The sequence below is a fragment of the Emydura macquarii genome, unplaced genomic scaffold (genome assembly GCF_026122565.2).
Source record: "Emydura macquarii macquarii isolate MOO-44397 ecotype Brisbane River unplaced genomic scaffold, CSIRO-AGI_Emac_v2 contig_2897, whole genome shotgun sequence".
NCBI classification, from domain to species: Eukaryota; Metazoa; Chordata; order Testudines; family Chelidae; genus Emydura; species Emydura macquarii.
The window spans coordinates 60,417,662-60,433,649 of record NW_027133034.1 but is presented as its reverse complement, the minus strand read 5'-3'; positions in this window follow the sequence as shown (position 1 = coordinate 60,433,649).

The window sequence follows — 15,988 nt, the reverse complement described above, 5'->3', positions numbered from 1 at the left end:
CAATATAAGAATTCCACCCTGTTTAAAAGAATTAACCTGGTGACTCCACCACAACAAAACCTCTGGGTTCATTGCCAGAGATATCCCAGTTACCTTGTCAATAATATTTCATACTGGAATCTAGAGCTCCTGAATTAATTAGTAGCCACAACTACACACAAAAGTATCATACTGTCTCTCCACAGCCTCTTAAGCATAGGCAGAATATTTGTTAATTATTGTTAATTTAGATTTATACAAAGATTAAGAATGGGCACTATTCAGGGCTCTAGGTATCCCCTGCAATCAGTTACTAAAATAAAATTAACTAGTCTACACTACACAAAATCTGGATACTCAAGCGTAACCCTCCCATAAAAAGAGGATAAATCTGAAACTGCAGTGTCCTATGCTAGGCAGAAACTCCTTTCTCTGTTGTACATTGATAATTTGGGGCACTCTGCCAAATTCTGGATCAATCATTCTACCTCTCAATGTATATAGTCAGAAAAGATTTAAATCTGCATGCCAGAAAAATCTGCAGATTTAATGGATTTAGGTCCTTGTTGCTAGTTTTGCTGTGCTCAGCATGGCAAATCTTAGCTATGGCATTCTGCTCTCTTTTCACACACCAAGCAGAATATCAGACTTGAGATCCACCAGATGAAACTGAAGGGAGAATTTTGACCAGAGTTTGGATAATAAACCCTATTAAACCATTCCCAATTCAGGTTATTAATACAGTACCAAATAAAATAGATAAATGAGCCATTCAAGCCACTAGGTAAAGCTATGGTCAACAACAACAAAAAAGGTTTAAGTGTTAATGTCTTCGCTGCAATGTTGTAGCCATGTTGATCCCAGGATATTAGAGACAAGGTGAGTGAGGTAGTATCTTTTATTGGACCAACTTCTGTTGCTGAAAGAGACAAGCTCTTTAGCTTATGCAAAGCTCTTCTTCAGGTCTGGGAAAGGTACTTAGAGCGCCACAGCTAAATACAAGGTGGAATAGATTGTTTAGCAAAAGTAGTTAACACATATTGCAAGAGACCATTCAAGATGAAGTAGCCACCTCTGCAGTCACTGGAAGAAAGAGGGATTAGTGGGTTACAAATTGCTGCAATAAACCATAAATCCAGTTCTTTATAAAGTCCTTGATCTTTAGTGTCTATCAAAATTATGAATTTAAGCCCCAAGGCTCATCTTTTTGAAGGTATTGTGCAGGTTTCCTTTGAGGATGAGGACTAAGAGGTCAGATATGGAGTGACCACTTTGTGAAAATTGTTCATCCACAGGTGATATGGTGTTTTGGTTGTTTATCATTTTCATGTGAGTTCATTCAAAAGTGTAGCGACGGTCTGGTTTCACCCACATAATGGTTATTGGAGCATTTAATGCACTGGATGAGGTCCATACATGGTGTGACAGGCACGTGTAGGACCCATGGATCTTGAAAGGTGCATTGTGGGGAGAACAGCTAGATTTTGATGAAGACTGAAAATATTCCTTTCACTCATATCAGTGTATGAGCAATAAACAGTCTAGAGCCAAAACTGACTCAGAGGCTGATTTCTGAGGCTGCATCCCCGTGTGACTGCACCCATGAAACAGGGTCTGGTTTTAAGATACTTTTAATCTTAAGAAGCCTTGCCAGTGGAAAAAGAAGTGAATTAGTCACTGTTTCATGTCCTCTGGCATTTCATATCGAGTGTGCAATTGTAACATACAGATGTGTTTATACTCTACTGAAGTATGACAGCTGCCACACTGGGAACTACTCAGAAACAAGATGTATATCTCATCAGGCTATAGCAATGACAAAATGAATAAATTCTAACATTCTTTAGGGTCAGATTGCTCCCTGCACTTTGAGTCGAGCTAATGAATGCGGCAGAAAGATCATAGAGTAGCAAGGAGGAACTTTCTCACCTGCATCGTTTCCTGCCTCCAGATCCCACAAATGCCCCATCCCTGTAGCTCTGAAGGATTGGAGTTGTATGATATTTTGAGGGAGGGGCAAGAGGTAGCAAGATTAAGGCAAACTGGGTCTCTAGCACATGAGCAATTTATGCCTGTAGAAGACTCAGTCTCTGGGGCCTTACCCCATTCAACCCACAGCTCAAGATATCTAGCCAACGCCCCACTCATTTATCACTCTTGCTGCTGGAGATCATATGGCCCTTTGCTGAGAGTGCTGTCCACAGTATGCAACTCAACAGAATATAACCCATTGGCTCATTCAGCGTAACCCCTGGCTCCCCATCTCCCATGACTTTCAGTTCAGGGAACATGGCCCTCTAGACTAAATGCTCTATGGTTCAGGTCGTCTCCCAATGGCATACAGCTCAGAGGACCTCCACATCCTACCAGGTCAACACTCTGGCTCAAGGGATGCTTCCACAGCCTACCAGTTAAGGAAGCCATGGCTCAGGGTCCCCCAAAGACTCCCCTTGGCTCAGGACACACACACTCAATTCATTAATGGCCTGCAGCTCAGGAGGCCACAGACCCTCATGCTTCCACTGTTATAGCATATTTGCTGACACAAGTGAGACACTAATTTTTGAAAACTTAGCCATTAATGACTGATATTCCATACATTCTAGTACTACTCTCTTATCATGGTATTTGTTGCTGAACATCAGATTGTGTGCATTAAGAAACCACTGGCTGCACATACTCCATGTGCAGGAATCCATACAGCATCTCTAATCTTTCTCTTTTAACAAATAATTGTTGATTGTACAGATTACTTTTGATGGTACATAATTAGCATCAGAAGGTGGGCATGCAGAGCCATTATAGAACGTGAGCCACAACAAACATAAATATTATTATGCTGAGCTCCTGACCAATATGCTGGGGCTGACTGCAAGAGAGGCGAGTGGGTACTTAGAACTCCACCTGCAGCTCTCTCCCTTCCTCCACAGCTGCATAAAATTATCCATCAGTTTGTGAATCAGGTTTCTTCCACCAGACTGCTTGTGTCAGTGGAATTGTACAAGGGATTTTCCTCTGTAAATCTGTATTACAAGCAACTATTATTATTTGTATTATAGGAGCACCCAGGGCCCCTAATTGAGATCAGAGCCCCCATTGTACTGAGCCCAGTCCAATTTTTAAAAACAAAAGTAATCTAAAAATAGTATCCAGTTTACAGTTAATATTCAGCTCTCATATCAAATAGATTTAAATTGGTTAATCACTACCAGAATCAGCTCCAAGTAAACATATGTATATCTACTGTGGGAGCATAATGGTCACTTTTGCTCTCATGACCGAGCCTAAAAGAAGGTCAAGTTGGAGTGTGGAAAGTCAGAGGTCAAAATGGCTTATTACAGATTAACAACATTAACATTTATCCTTCACTTTTAAAGGGGAGTATTTTTCTCTGTGTCTACTTGTTATCACTAAATTATTCATGTGCGCTCATGTGATGTCAAATAAGGTATGACACATTGGTATTTTATGACAGTTAAAACTATGGCCACTGAAAGGGTGCAACGAGGGAAAAGCAGTTTCGATCGTTCACTGGAGTCACTTTCTAACATGGGGAGCATACCAGGACGGAACACACTCTTATCACACAGCATAAAATAAACTGACCCAAAAAATTCAACTCTGAACCATTATTATTTCTCAGAACATACATTTACAAACCTTTCAAAGGAGGGAGCTTTGTTTTCAAACATAGGCACCTTAAAGCACATACCTAGAATGCAACTTTGGGCTGCGCTCCTTAGAGGCCACAAAACATACAGCCCAGAGGGTGGGCAGGGCTAAAATAGTTTAAGCCACCTTCGTGTCATCCCAGTTCCGGGCTACTGACTAAATTATTGTAGCCTGTTACCTGCTATCCATGAGCGGCATGGCATTATGCAGGGGTGCCATAAAGGGAGGGGGCAGGGCAGAGAGGGGCCACACCCCACCTCTGCACCTGCTCCTGACGCATTTGGTAAAATTGCATCTCCCGGCCGGAGATTAGCAAATAGGGGAAAGAGCAAGCAGCAGATCCACAGGGGAAGTACTCTCTGCCACCATCTATTGATAAACAGGGCAAAGTATGGCTACAGAGAGAGTTTGTTTGCATAAGCTTTCTACCCAGAAATCTTCCAACCCCAAGTGAGACTTGGGATTCTTACGAGAACTAAGCAACAACTTTGAATTGGTGGGGTAGTGAGACTCAGCTGAGAAGAAAGAGAGGAGAGTCTATCTCTGTGAAAAGGATTCTGCGTAAGGGCCTTTTATGCCACTAATTTCTTCTTTGCCAAAGACTCCATGAAGTGATGGCTCATCACTTAAGCTGCAGAGTACAGCACTAAACTGAGGGAATTCTGGTGAGGGCCCTACTGCAGACAGAGGCACCAATAAAGCTGAACTCACTATAAGATAGTTAGATGGTGGAGCCTGAGGACCACAGCAGGCAGTACTTACCACAGGGCCAAAGACAAGCTGTCATGTAGTGCACTCACAACTAAAGGCACCTCCTTCTGACCACTTTGGCAATTAGGTCTTTCCAAGTGCTGTATCCTTCTCTGGCAGTATCTCCTCTCCACCCAGCATCCTCTCACGCTGAGGCCCATCTTGCCCCAGGAGCTGCAGCTTCCTCTCCATGACTTGGCCCTCCAGTCAGGTCGCTATGGTCCTCCCCTTCCAGGGTATCAAAGTCTTTTGGGGGAAACAGTCCCAGGCAGTCCACTCTCCATGGTCTAGTCTGTGCCATTTCCCCAGTGGCACCAGGTTCCCTCTCAGAAGCCCTCTCTTCAGCAAGGTCTGCACTATCCCATGCCTTGCTGCTTCTCCTCCTCTAAGCCTTTCTGATTCTCCCCCTATGCTGGGTTTGCCAGTCCACCACAACTCCCTGCTCCAAGGGACTAACTACAAGCTACTTTTCTCTACAGCTCCTAAACATACCTCCTTTCCCCCAGAGAGTGACTGCAGATCACTTCCCTGCAGCCCCTTTCTGCACTCAGCTCTTGGGCTTTATACTGGCCACACCTGTTCCTGTGCAGCTGAGCCTCATCTAATTAATCCCTGCTCCTTGGCTATTCCTCCAGGTGCAGCCTGGGCAGTTGATTGGTCCACTTAGCCACCTTAACCCTTCAGGCCTTGTGTGGATGGACTCTGGAAATACACTGACACCAAACCATGACTGGGGTGAAACAGAGGGGGAAGAGAGATGTGTTAAAGGGACATTTGTTTATCACAAATTCACAGTCCTCCTTCCTTGTTTGATAATCAGTTCTTCTGAGCAAGAAGGGATTGCCTGCTAACAGTATTGCCAACCTCAAGACTTCAAAAATCAGGAGACTTTTTTAGAAGATTAGACTGTGGGGGAGGGGTGCTATCATTTGATTTTTGACCCTCCCTGCCCATCCCCAGTGTGTATATCATAGTTAGTGTTGCCCATTGTCCAAAATGTGTTGAGTAAGGTCATTTGGGCCCCGGCTGCTAGAGTTTTCACCTCCCCCCCCCACACACACACATCTGTCCATCCTCTGCCCAGCAATTAATTCTGCCCCAACCTCCACATCAATCCTGTTCCTCGTTCACCCCATCAGTTCAGCCCATCAGCCTCATCTTGACTCCTCCACGGGTTCTTCACCCCACTCTGCCCCTTCCTAGGCCACGTGCTGCAGGGAGGAAAAGAAAGGGGAGGAGCAGAGGAACCATCCCCATTGCTTACAGAAAGGGGGGAAGGGAAGAGGAGGAAGGACAGAGCTGTCCTGAGCTTCTGGCTCTTCCAGCTCCCTACCCTCCTTTCCCACCTCTCCTATGAGAATGGTTGAGAGGAAGGGTATGAGGAGAGAGCTCTTCCTATAGCAGCTTTCACTGGTTTCTCTTCCCCAGCAGGCAGGGAAATGAGACAGGCAGCCAATCAGAGGGGTCTTCCCCCAGGCATGAAGGCTGGAGCTTGGCATGCCATGCAAGATTGGTTCCAGCCCCAGTTAAAATCTCTAGAGTGGAGAATACTACGTTAAGAACACTGAGAGAAGGTATTTAGTTTCTAGGTGGGGGCTCAAAGCCCGTGGGGATTGTTAATTTTCAGAGTAACCCCTTAAACATTTGAACCCAGCCCTTGTTGCTGCTGACAATGTCTGGCAGAAGGCTTTCACGCAAAATCTGCATCAGGGGGAATTCTCCCCTGGTCAATTCAGGGAACTAACTGCGACAGCAATGTAAAAAAAAAATGTTGCATGGTAGTATTTACTGTTTATATCCTGTCAGGGACTCTGTATCAGATTTGCTCAGTTTAAAGATAAAATGATGTTTTTTCTAACCACGCAAGCTGGAATCATAGGACTAGATTTTGGTGATTCTGGGTTTCAGTTTAAGAGCCCTACCATAGAATTTTCATTGACTTGCACTATGCCTTGCACAGTGGAGGCTTACAGGATCAGGCCCAAAACTTTGGTTTAATTATGAAAGTTTGGGACAAATTTAAAAACAGTACCTGTAAAATAGCTAGACTGAGGTTAAACAACTGCCTGATACATTCATCTCAAACGCACCATTGTTCAACCTTGTCTGAGAACTTCAATAATCAAATGGTATTTATTTAATTTTCCATAAATCTTATATTCCTGGCATTCATCTAGCCACAGGTCCAACAAATCTGAAGTTTATTGACTTTTAGAACTGCAAGGCCTGTCTAACAATACAGGATTTTGCTGATGGGGGAGCATGGTTTGAGTGGAGATTTTTGGTTTGTATTGGTAGAGGAGTTATGTGGTTAGTATTAGGTGACATTAAGTAACATTAGTTAGCTGATGTATTGTGGTGGTGTTTTAATGTAAATACACCTAGAAGTTAATGATAGGTTAACTTATAAATGGAAACAATACATTAGACTAACATTTAAATATCAGGTGTCACATTTGGTTAGTAAGGTAGTTATAGCACATAATTCAAATTTAACTATGGAATAGACGTGCTTCTATTTTACAATGTTTAGTGTTTCTAATAATCCTTCCATAATATTCTACACACAGCACTATATTAAATTATTTGTATCCACTCACAATGTGCTAAGTACTTTGCATACACACAGAGGAAGATATAAACCCTTTCAGTCCCTGCCCTGAAGAACTTACAGTCTGAGGTCCCAAACAGATGAGCTCTGCACAAGTGAATCTTTGCACCTACACAGTGGTGCACTGAAGAAAATGGGGCTCTGCATGAAGCTGATTGTGGGGTGTGGACCTAAGAAGACAAGCAACATACACAGGGCCAGAGAAATGAATACTATTAAAATATATGTAAAATATTTATATATTTTTATTGTCTCCCTCCCCCTTCACATTTTGCTTGAGTCCTTAGACTGTAAACTCTTTGTAGCAGGGACTTGTTGTGTGTGTTTGTACAGTGCCTTGTGCATTGTGCACATTACTGGAATACACATAACATATGACCATAATAATTTAAGCTGAGAGCATATCTGAAAGTTTTTCTTAAAATGATCCAGAAGAATCCATTGCACATATACCAGGTATAATTCTCCTTCAGATATGCAGTCATGCTGGAAATCCAGTTAATTGTAATATGAGAGATAGGAAGGAGTATCCCAAAGTAAAAAGGCCTGCATCAGGGTTTTTAAAAGCACAAGCTCTGATGTGTCACGGTTTAGAGATTTTCATCATAGATCTGTGTTAACCTCCCACCATTCAAAATGATATAAAATGCCCCAAGGGTACAAAGAGCTGTGGGAAAGCAGACTGAAATTTGTATAAGGAAACCTCTTATCACCAATATCTATTTGTATTGTAGCTATTTGCCATTACTATAGTACACAATCAGAAAAGAAATCTAGGAGTATGAAATTGTTTCCAAAAAGTGCAGTTCGGTTGCTACAGTTACATTCTCTCTGTAGAATAATATGTAACCAATCCAGAAACACTTATATAGAATGTTCTACATTCTGTGTTCTACTCTTCACTCTTATATGGTTCCAGAGCTGAGTGCAAATGTCTATGCTGCAATTTTATAGCCCAGCAGCCTGAGCCCTGCTAGCCTGAGTCAGCTGACATGGGCCAGCCACAGGTGTTTTAATGCAGTATAGACATACCCTAAGAAACTGGCAGGGAGATAAAGGATGACAGCAAGCCCCAGAGTTTAAGGGCTAATTGACTCATTTTAGGTCAAGTTGATCGACTGGGCTAATGGGAGATGAATAGAGAGAGACCAGTTAGGAAAAATCTGAGACCTATAGGGACACTGCCACAAGAGCAGCTGACAGATCCATATAGTTCTTTGCATCTTCAAAGTCCCAAATTCAGCAGTGAAAACTAATTTCTTCAAACAAAGAAAAATATCTTTCACATAATCAAAGGTTATTAGCTCTGAGGCCCTCCTCCTGCAACTGCATGTTTCTTTCTCATTAATTAACCAAGGATTCTCCCATATAGGCACTGCATGTATGCAAGCAAAACTCCCACTGGCTTCTCACAGGGTCCATTCGCACACATGCATTTGTAGGATCAGAGCCTTTACAGCAATAAGTGTCCCCAAAAAACCTTCCATAGATAGAAACCTTCATTTATATCTGCCAATGCTTGAAAGATATAAATAGATAGGGGAAATTAGTGGGGGGAAAAGTCATTGAAAACCTTGGAACAGAGAAGTATTTGGATGGGCAGAGTAAAAAAAGATTCTGTATTTCACTGAAAAATAGGAATTCTCCAAACTAGAAATCCCTTTATTGCATCATGAGGAAATGAATGTATGGTAGTGTCTGCAGATCAGTCCCATCCATCACATGAGCAGCAGGTGAGAGAAGCCACTAATGGCTCCTCACTTCACTTCACTTTCAATTTGTTTCCCTGTAATCTGATCCTGACTTCATGAAAAGACCTAGTGCTGAGGCTTGTGAGGTCACAATTGCCAGAGTGGATACAAAGTCTTGAAGTCTTTAAATCAAACCAGGATGTCTTTCTTAAAGCTATGATGTTGTTCAACAAGAAGCTATGGGCTTGTTGCAAAAATTACTGGATGAAGTTTCTATGGCCTGTTTGTTTCATGCAGGTGGTCAGACGAGGTTCTCATAGTAGTCATTTCTGGCATTAAAATCGGGAATCTATTTTAAAAGATTTGCACTTTGACATACTGAGCTTACTCTCATTAATTAATTAAGAGATTCTCCCATGTAAGCACTGCACCTATGCAAGCAAAACTCCCAATGACTTCAATTTTAAAAGATTCAAAGGTTCTCGCTATTTCAAGAAACCTTGAGATTTCTCTTGAAGGTCACAATTAATTCAGTACTTTAAAAACTTTTATAGACACCTTCCATCCCAAATAAGTATCTTCATTCTTTCACTGTATTGTAACAGAAAAGACTTGGAGCGGTCAGGTCTATGGATTGTGTCATACAGATACAGTAATCTGGTTAGCATATTTCTATCTATAAATAAAATGTGTTCAGTATGTTAACAGCACTTCATGCCCAATTGATAGGGTTCTTATCACTTTAACTAGAGAGTGCAGTGATAGCATGTGTGCTTTAAACATTTCACTGTTTGCACAGCATCAGTGTAAGCAACTATTTCCTAGGAACACTCCACAAAATTAGCAGAGCTCTTTGTGTGACAGATCATTTTGTCGTGTAATTGATCCCAAGTTAAATTTGACTAATACACATTATATTATAGTTCTTAAGGAAAATTACATTCTCTGCTACACCAATGCAAGTCAAGGAGGATTTTGCCAGAGTAAGAATGGTAGGGTATGGCCTAAAGTAAATGCATTTCTGGAGCGTTTGGAAGAGGATTCATTGCCCAGGGTGGCTGTTGGCCCCTAGGCTGGTCCCCAGCACAATTTGGATCTTTCCAAAGATTTTGGATCTCTTGGATCATTCCAGCATCTGGAGATACATGCCACTTCCCTTTTCCCTGGCCACATCCACCCCCAATACAGTCCCTCTGCCAGAAGAATCCTCAAGAAGGTGGTTAAATTGGCTTTAAGTTTGCTAGGCACCACTGGAGCAATTTTAAGAAGGCCCAGAATCTGGCCCTTGGAGTCTGCTCCGGCAGAGTACTAAGCTCCTTCAAATTCCAGTGGGATGAGGTACTCAGGTTTTTGCAGAATCGAGCTCCTAATTAGAGCTGGGCAAAAAAAAAAAAAATCAGCCCATAATTTATTTGCTGGAAGATGCAGTTTCAGGTTGACTGAAACTATGTGAGAATTCACCAACTAGTTTCAGCCAAAAAAAATTGTTTTAGGCTAACATCACAAAGGGACTTAGGAACAATTCACAAAACCACTGGAGGAAGAAGTGTCTTCACCCCCGTTACATCCTGTGGTTAGAGCACTCACCTGGGAGGTGAGAGATTCTTGTTCTAGTCCCCATTCTAATTTGGAGCATGGATTTGACCTTGGGGGTTTGTGTACATGGTGACTTAGTATGTGGCAAGACAGGGTATGAATGTACAGTGCATTAGCCTGCCGCACACTAAGGCCTGGTCTATACTTACCAGCAAATTCGGCGGCAGTTGATTCGCTAAAGTCTGATCTGTACGCCGTCTCCACTACGCTACGCCAATGGGAAATGCTTCCCCTTCAACGCAGCACTACGCTTTTTGTGGAGGTGGTTTTACTAAATCCACTTTCAGACTGATTGAGCGGGTCTTCACTTCCGCTCAATCAATCTGGATAAATCGATCTAATGGCGGCAAATTTGCCGCCGTCAGTGAAGACATACCCTAAGTTACTGTGTCGTCCCTGCTACTGCATGATAATATCTCCATAATGCACTTTGACATAGTGCTATTTGACATGCCAATACATCAGAGCACGCTATGGACCTTTTTACAATGCTGTAGCAGGGTCCACACTCTACTGCACAGCAGGCTAGTGCACTGTGCTTTCACAACCTGGCTTGCTGCCTACTCCGGGTATGTCTACACTGCAATTAAAAACCCACAGCCGGCCTGTGACAGCTGACTCGGCTCATGCGGCTTGGACTAAGGGGCTGTTTAATTGCAGTGTAGATGTCTGAGTTCCGGCTGGAGCCTGGGCTTTAGAACCATGCAAGATGGGAGGGTCCCAGAGCCTGGGCCGCAGCCCAAGCCAAAACAACTACACAGCAATTAAACAGCCCTGGAGACTGAGCCCTGCAAGCCCAAGTCAGCTGGCACAGGTCAGCCACGGGTGTCTCATTATAGTGTAGACATATCTTAAGTCGCCATGTAAACAAGCCCTGGGTCTCCCATATTGCAGGTAAGTGCCCTAATTGGTTATTGGGTTGTCTGGGGTGGGTCTCTCTCAGTCTTTTCTGTTGAAGGTGTTTGTATAAATAATTAACTATTCATTGGAGCAGGCATTAGAATGTGAGTATCCCACCTCCTAGGTGAGTCCCCAAACCACCGCCCTACAGAGTCATTCTCACTTTGTTTCTCAGGCCCAATGAACCACCACCTCTTCTTCTGGTGGTTTGGTAAATGGCTTTTCCAAATTTCCTTTGCTTGTAGTAAAAAAAAAGTTAAAAAATGTCTGAAATCTAAATAGATAATTGTCCAAACTGTTTTTTCCCTCCCTTTTTTCTCTGAGAAAACCAAAACATGTAGTTTCAGGTTAATCCAAAAAAAATTGTCTCCAGTTTAGCCAGCAAAGAGGGAATGGTGGCAGAATTTGGCCCAATATAAAGGCTAGATTCAGCCCTGATGTAACGGCACTGAAGTTAGTGGAGCTACGCTGGGGGTGAACTTGACCCATTGTGTTGCTGCTAAAAAACTGTTCTCCAGGCAAAATTGCTGCGGTTCTTCCAACACCATAATCTATTGGTGGGCTGATTTTAGAGTAATAGCACACAGGACTGCAGTTTTTGAATTGCAGCCAGAGCTCTCGATTCTGTTCTTTAGTACACACCCACCCTCATCCTACAGATTACCTACCTGTGGAATGTGTGCTGTACCTTACTCTGCTACACGTGAGAGACTATATGGTAAGAAAGGAATGCCTTTCCACTTCACTTTTCGTGGGTATTTGCCTTCACAGGTTGATAGCTTAAATGGAACAGTGAGGACTATGGAACATTGATTTCAAAGGAGCTGAACCTCTTACGCCACGTCTATTTCTTACAGTAGCTATGTTAATTTCAGGAAAATATTTTATGATAGCGGCAGCTGTCACCTTTTTAAATTCTGGTGAGAGAAATGCAGAAATGATCCTACAGTCAAGCCCCCATCCTCTTCCTCCTCCTCTTGATGGAGGAGTGATGCTGGGTGATTCATGTCCTATCACTTTATAGATCATAACAACACAAAGAACAGGCACCATAGAGAGATAAAAGGCATTTTTCATGTTGGATTTAGCTTTGGATATTAATTAACAGCACCCATTTTTTGTGTTAATTACTGTTATGATCAGATTTTATAGGAACCAGGAACAGGGAAAGGACAGAACGAGAAGGACAGGAATGAGAAACATGAAGAAAACTTAGATCCATCTCATGTATTTCAAAAATAACGGGCCAGTTTATCTAAAGTTGGGCACTTCAAAGTGGTGGCACCCAACATCAATGGACACTCTTGAATATGTGGCTGCCTGTGCTGTGCTTATGCTGTGCAAAGTGAGTCAGTGGCAGAGCTGTGAACAGACTTCTAGTTTCCTAATATAACCATGACACAGCATTACCTCTCTCCATATGTGTCATCTATAATGACTTTAGTAATACTTTAGTATGGGCATTTACTCAGTAGGTTTTTGGTTTTTGGTGGTGGTTTGTTTTTTTAGACTGATGTGCCCATTTATGAAAGTCATGGGATATATAAATAAAATGGATTTCAGAAAAACACTTTTTAAAGTGAACAGGTCATGTCTGTGCCCTCAGAATAAACTCTGCTGCCTCCAAAACATAAAAATACACGTCTGAGAATGCTGCAGAAAATATAGCTAATTAAAGAACTTGCAGGTGTTCCAATAATTAGAAGAGAAGTGGACCCTTGGGTTCCTTTGTCCCTAAACTGAAAACAAGACATATTTGCATTTAAGATTGGAAGGTTCTAAAGATACCAAATTATAAGAGTATATACTCAAATTAAGTGGTTTGAGTCATAGTCCATATACACCAGCAGTGGAGATCAAGGCTGAGTTTGAGGAAGCCTGGGTAGAAAGAATAAGTGATGAGAGAGAGGTCTCTAAGAGGAGCTATAAGAAGAATGCAGTGGGTGGGAAGGATGGGCCTGAGTAACCTTCACATTTATTTAACCTTTGCAAAAATGAAAACTAAGTCCTTCCTTTTGAAAGGATTGTGAACTATGAATGAAGTTACATGTGGTTAATCTGTTCTACCTCTGCAGAAAATGACAATGTTGCAAGTGCATGGAGTAACTTCTGGATGGGAAAAAGGCATCAGTGAGCTGCATAGCAATGTAAGCATGAGGCCAGGTACAGCTTTTGTTTGTCTGATTCATAAGAGGTGCAGCAATGGAATGAAAAGGTGTGAGGTAAAGCCACGTGACAGGGAGTTAAAAAACTTACTGGAAGAGGCCAAGTAAGAGGGACTACAAAAGAGTTAGAGGCCCAGAAGAGGGAAAAATTAAAGTTCATTGAAACTACAAGGTGGAAAACGACCCATAAGAAAAGTTACTGGAGCAGCTTCCACTTGCAGCCAGAGCTGTCAATGTGGAAGAATGAAACAATTCAGATCTACCATCACCTGTCAGATGGAATGTTGCAAGTTAGAACAGTCTGGCCATGAAAAACTGACAAGCTCCAAAAAAGCCACCTACATGAGTTAGTGAATTCTGAATTTGCTTCCCTATTGCCACACACTGTTGGTCAGTTTGTCCCAGGAATATGTAACAAGATATATCGGTTTAAAGAGAGATCTGTTTGCAGACAAATAACACTCCCTGATCCAATCAATTTCTTGTTTTGACTCTAGAAATCCTTTCCAAAACCAATCTGAGTTGAACAGAAATAGGGTCACATTAATTCCACGTATAATGCCCTTGATAGCTACACATTTTTGCAGATCAAGAGCATAGCAGATGCTTTGCTGCAGTATGTTATCTAAAAGCAAACCAAGCCTCCCACGTGTGTATATGTTCTAGGATTCATTTATAGTTAGCAGTTCAAGGCAGTAATTCAAATACCTTTAAGCAATGGACTTACCCATCGACCTGCAGCAAGAGTGGATATTTTGGTATTTACAGAATGTTTCCTTGTATCATGTCTTTTGCCATTAGGATTTCATAATGAACTTAGAAATGCAAAACAAAATCAAACTTTTCCAACCATCTACTCTTGCCAACAGTTCCATGGAATCTGTTCTCAGCACAAGTGGTCAGGGGATTTACGCTTCTAAGCACAGTCTTGCTGCAACATGGCGTGCCCCTTTAATGGCATGTGGTGCACAGTAATCCTTCTAAACCAGCCTATAGCCTGGATAAAGACTATTACTTTCTCTTTATTATAATACAAGTGCATTCTTCTCGTGACAACTGGTGGATCTCCCATTTGTCTCTAACATCTTCTGCTTTCATTCTGTTTGCCATGATGACAAGTAACCCTGCTGCACTTCTGTGCTTACACTGGGTATTGGCTCCCTGCACTGTTTCTTCTTTGTCTTGTTATTTTACTGTTTTATTCTTGAAAAGAATTGAACATATTTTAAAAAAAATCAGTGGTGATGCCTCAATATTTTTCTCTGCATGTTGCTTTGTCTCCTATCCTTGGGTTTTACTTAAAAGCTTTTGCTTGCTGTTGTATTCACTCCTAACTCTAGCCTTTGTGAATTACTGTAATGCAAACATAATTGACAAATATCCATTATGTTGAAATTATGACCCACTTGCTAATTTGTACTGTACTGAATGTTAGCAAAATGCCCCCGTATTTACACAGGTATGTTTGCTTTTAGATAAAGCAGACTTGGACGTGTTTCATTTAAACATGGTGACTTGATTAGATTATGAACTAGTTTATAAAAGCATTTGCCATTGTAAGACTGTGTCCGTTCACGCGTTCCTGCCACACCACACTGAAAGACTGGGAGAAGCCGCACATTGTGAGATGTAGGGCCTGATTCTTCTCTTACTGATGTTGACATAGAACATGAGTAAGTCCGTTGAAGTCAATGGAGTGTCAGACATGTAAAATCAATGCAAGCAAGAGGACAATCAGACTCCTAATGTGGTAGCAAATGGGAGAATATCACTCTCCAAAATAGTGGAGACTTGGGCTGACTATCCGAGAGTATAAAGAGTCTGCAAGATTTAGTAACAGTTCTAGGCATCTCTTTAACTGATCCTTCTGGTTGGCAAAAAACCAACTCAGATCTAATATACATATTTTTGCTTTTTGCTGAATAATCCTGAAGAGACAGAGAGAGACTGTCCTCCGTGTGCACGCATGCACATGCACAGAATGGAAGGGAAAGGAGGGCTAAAGACTTTAAACTAGAGTAGAGATGAGCTGAATCAGATCAATATTTCCCACAGATCAGGTGGCTCAGAGTTGCTGTCCTTGGACCAGTCCATCTATAAGTGCAATAGTATTGAAATGACACATGCATCTTATTTTTAAGCTGGTTCTCACGGCACTGAAGGTGAACTATGTCAGTCATACTGTTTGTTTGCATCTCTCTGCTGAAAACATTCACTGGATACTTAGGTACTTTTCTAGCATGTGCTTTACCACAGCCCCCTTCTTAGTGTTCACCTCACTCATACAACAATCATTTTCTGGCATTTCCTTCTGATTGCACTAACCTGGCCAGTAGATAACGTCACTATAAATTAAATACAGTGGGCCAGATTCTCCAATCCACTAAGGACACTTTACTCGGTGTAAGTGGCATAAAGTGGCTTTAAAGCAACCAGACATGGCCAGTGGAGAACTCTCTGCCAGGGCGCAGCTGTGTTGTCTCCTGTATAGCTATCCCCCTCCCACAGGTGAAGCGGCAGGAGGGGTGCATGTTATGGGGATGGAGAGGATGGAATAGGGACCAGAGGAGCTTAGCTCTCTTACACCCATTTTTCCACTATAAATTAGAACTTCTCTTGTGCAA